The sequence below is a fragment of the Arachis hypogaea genome, chromosome 10 (assembly GCF_003086295.3).
Source record: "Arachis hypogaea cultivar Tifrunner chromosome 10, arahy.Tifrunner.gnm2.J5K5, whole genome shotgun sequence".
Lineage (NCBI taxonomy): Eukaryota > Viridiplantae > Streptophyta > Magnoliopsida > Fabales > Fabaceae > Arachis > Arachis hypogaea.
In genome coordinates, this window is record NC_092045.1 from 11,684,530 (window position 1) to 11,689,085 (window position 4,556).

Here is a 4,556-nt window from a genome sequence, read left to right on the forward strand (position 1 = left end):
ACTCAGAATCATTCTTAAGGAAAATAAACTAAACCAAAAGTTAGGTAAGCTATCTAAGGTATTCTAATTCTGAATCTAACTTTAACCTAATAATTCACGTTCTGTCTCCTCTAATCCTCCGAATCATTGGTGGAACAATCCTCTCTCCTCACACCTTCGTCAAGAGGAATTTCCCAAAAAATATACAGATACAATTCAAGCAAAGAAAACACAGATAGAGAAGCATTTACAGCAAGTAGAACAAGTAGCAGATAAGTAGAATTTAACAGTTAAACAAACTAAAGCAATGCACACCCAAACAAAGCAAACAAATGCATATGATGTATGCCTGTCCTATGGCTGATGAGTCTCATCTGTCGGTTATACAGCCAACCCGACAAGTTCTGGTAGTTAACCATTGGACAGTCCCTCTGTGCGCGCATCCCCAAGCTCAATAATATTCCATGGAGTCAAACTCCAAGCTCAATAATATAGTATTCCATGGAGTCGAATTCCAAGCTCAATAATATAGTATTCCATGGAGTCGAACTCCAAGCTCAAATATAATATTCAATATTCATATATATGCATGCCCATGGGGGAATCTGGGGAGTTAAAGTGCCCGGTCACATCTTGCGACAGAGGGTCAACAAATAGTCTCAAATACACAAGCCACATAATAATCTCTTTCCCTTTTAAAATGTTACCTCAAATCAAAACTCCAATTTTTAAAGAAATTTTGGCAATATCTCCTCTAAGACTCAAATTTCTGCCACCTTTCAAGGGTCCCAACTATCAAACCAAACACCTCTCAGTCACTCAAATCATGTCCAGTAACAAATTATTTCATAATCAAACAAATACTAATATTAAATCTTTTTCCAAACCGACCAACTTCAACAACAAATTATTGACAACAGCTAAACCTCACATTTTATACCATATACACAATCCATCAATTATTCATTCATTTCACTCCTATCTTAAGGTCTTCTAGCCTATGTTTTCACGTGACATTAAACATTAACTACAAGAAACCAAAACCATACCTTCGTACGGAATCAAAATATTCAAAGCTTCGGAGAAGCTTTCTGACTGAGCTATCGAAGAAGAAAATGTCCAGAATCGTCTATGCCTCCTAAAATTTCCGTTGGCCAAACCCAAAGAAAAGATGAGCTATGTCACTGTCAACTTCCACTAATCCAAAATGGTGCCAACGTGTAGAAGAAGAGGTTACGAATACTCTTACCGGATTAGATTTTTGATTGGAGTTACGGATTGCAAGAAAAAGAAGCCGAAAGTTCGAAGGAATTTACGTTCTTTCCTTCCTTTTTTTTTTTCTTCGTTACGCTATTCTCTCTCTTTTTTTCTTTCTTATGATGTTCATCTATATATATATGTATACGTATGACTTATGAAGGCTTATATATAAGCCGCCTTAGCTTTCTTTATTATTATTATATATATATATGCATGTATATATGCATAATAATAGTGATAATATATATATGTAACTTAATCCAAAATGTAAACCGTCTTTGATTTCCATCCTTTATAATTAATAATAGTAATAATAGTACTAGCAATAGCAATGATGATCATGTAATAATAATAATAATAATAATAATAATAATAATAATAATAATAATAATAATAATAATAATAACAACGTAGTGAATATATTAACAATAATGAATACATAATACTAGGGTTTAAAACTATATAAACTTATAATACATATAATACTCATAACAATTGTATGTAATGTTAATAATAATAATAATAATAATAATAATAATAATAATAATAATGATAATAATAATAATAATAATAATAATAATATTAAAGATTTGATTAAATTTAAATTATTATAAAATTAGTTCAATTACTGATAATAAAAATAATTTTTTTAAAATAAGAAATTCTAATTTTATAAAATAAATTATAACTTATTTATATTTATATTTTTAAAATTGAGGGTTGCTACATCCTATCCACCTTATAAAAATTTTCGCCCTCGAAAATTGATATAAAATGGAAGAGACTCATACTAATGTAACTTCCCTTCTTAAACATGTCAAAGAAAAACAGAAAGATTTGACATGTTTAGTTTACAAATTCAGGATATTCTTATGGCTTAAAAGTCTACGCAAAGCGGAATATACAAAATAAACTCGATGCAGAAAAGTTATAAAGCAGGTTGGTATTGGAACGACGGGTTCATCGCTTCTAATACTCGCTTCATCTAGCTCCGAGGCTCTGCTGATTCTAATGGTGTCACCTTTCGTAATTCAATCGAAACTGGTTCAGCCTCTGACACTAAATCTATCACAACTTACTCTTTCTCTTGACGCATAACCGATTATCAATTACGAGTTCAACCTATGTCATGTCTCTTCCTCATAACTTACCATCTCTGGGTTTCAGGTAACTGTCCCGCACAACTCTCAACATTTCCGGTTCTTTATGTATAACTTAAGTTGTATACTCATAATAATTCAACCCACTATTGCTATGCCACTCTTATTATTATTCTCCAAGAATTTAGTCACTTTTCTAGGCTGACCAACTATCGTTCTGTCTCACCATTCGGAGGTTTTTAGTCGATCGCTCAATTGAAAATCACAAGGCTCACAACTCGGTAATGTACTACAATGAATGCTACGTGCTATTTACTACGCAAGACAGTCGGAAATTTCGATTATCAGTGCGTGATTACCTCTAATCGGAGTATCTGCGGTTCCAGCACCATCCGCTGTTATAGTAAACACGCGTCCCTGACGTTGTGCCTTTCCAGCTTCTTGATTCTTCTTCTTTTCTGGACGATTCCAAGACAAATGCCCAGCTTCACCACAGTAATAGCATACACCTAAACCAGCCCTGCACGGAGTATTCGGGTGGTACTTTCCACACCTCCTACAAGTTAAATCATTCGGTGGGGTCTGAGCTTGCTTTCCTTTGCCTCTTCCCTGGCTATTATTATTACTGAATCTCTGGAAGTTATTCTGACGCAAATGTGGTTGTGGGGTGTAACCGCCTCGCTTAAAATCTTGTCCTCTAGGGGCGAAGTTTCTTCCCTGATCTCTCCTAACAAAAATTCGCTGATCACTCTTATCTGATGTCGCCTTTCTCAGACAATCCTCAGCAACTCTACTTTTGTTTACCAGTTCTGAAAACACTCTGATCTCCATTGGTGCAACGAAGCTCAGAATATCACTTCGAAGACCTCCCTCATACTTAATACATTTCCACTCAGCAAAATCATCAGGTGCACCTTGACAAATACGAGAAAAGCGACATAACTCCTCAAACCTGCTAGTATACTCAGCAACAGTAATCTGTCCCTGCTTTAACTGCATTAATTCAAGTTCTTTGGCATTTCTGGCTGAATTAGGAAAGTATTTCTTATAGAACTCTGTTCGAAAAACCTCCCAAGGAATCACAACGCCATCTGGCTGCAGGATACGTCGTGTCCCCTGCCACCAATGCTGAGCCTCACCCTGCAGCTGATAAGTTCCAAACTCAACCCATTGCTCCTCAGGAACCTACTGAGCCTGCAGTGCTCGTTCCATAGCTTGAATCCAATTATCTGCATCTGTGGGATTTGAGGTTCCCCTAAAGGTCGGAGGGTGAACTTTCAGAAATGTAGCAAGTGTCATGGGACCATCCTCATCATTATTGTTTCCGTGATTACCCTGATTTATCTGATTACCCAGTGCCTCGGCTGTCGCCTGCATAGCCGCAGCCATATTTCCCAGGGCAGCCATGAAGTCTACTGGATCATTCCCTGCCAGGCCAGGAGTAAAAGTGCCTATCCTACCTCTACCTCGGCCGCGACCGCGTCCGTGAGTCGACATCTGGTCCCTTCACACACCAAACAAGTGATATTAAGTTGATCAGTCTCAATATCGCAAGTCTAATGCTTCAAGTTCCAAATGCATGCTCATGAACGTTTATGCCACATATATCATTCAGATATCCTAATAGCACATACACACACCCAGAGTATGCCCAAAAGCATAATCAGTCCATCCCTCAGGCTCTACAGGAACGAACTGCTCTGATACCATAATGTAACACCCTACCACACAGGGCCTTACGCTTAAGTCGTAAAGCAGAGGTGGCAAGGTACTACGACTTCTAAAAGAAAAGGATATGTACATAGATATAGTTGAATGAAGTCATATCTAGGAGGCTTGAAGAACAAGCTAAAAAAAATCGATAAACAGAAAATCGTGACACACTCGCATGGATATTCGTAAAATGGACAGGTAAAATCGAAAGATAACTGAACACATATATATACATATCAGAGTTCCAAAACTCAGATAGCAAGCTCCAGACTCGACCTGCGAAGCTAAGGCCGACCAGAGTATATAATTATGTTTATATACAACCCAAAATAAAACTCAAACCACAAAATAAACCCCTATATCTCCAAGTCGACCTCTAGGAGGAACAAAACACAAAATATACATGCAGAGATTCTATAAACATATATACATAGCCTAAAACAAAATATGACAGTCCAAAAGACAGTTCTTCGCTCGTAAGGAGGATACCCAAATGCTCAACGA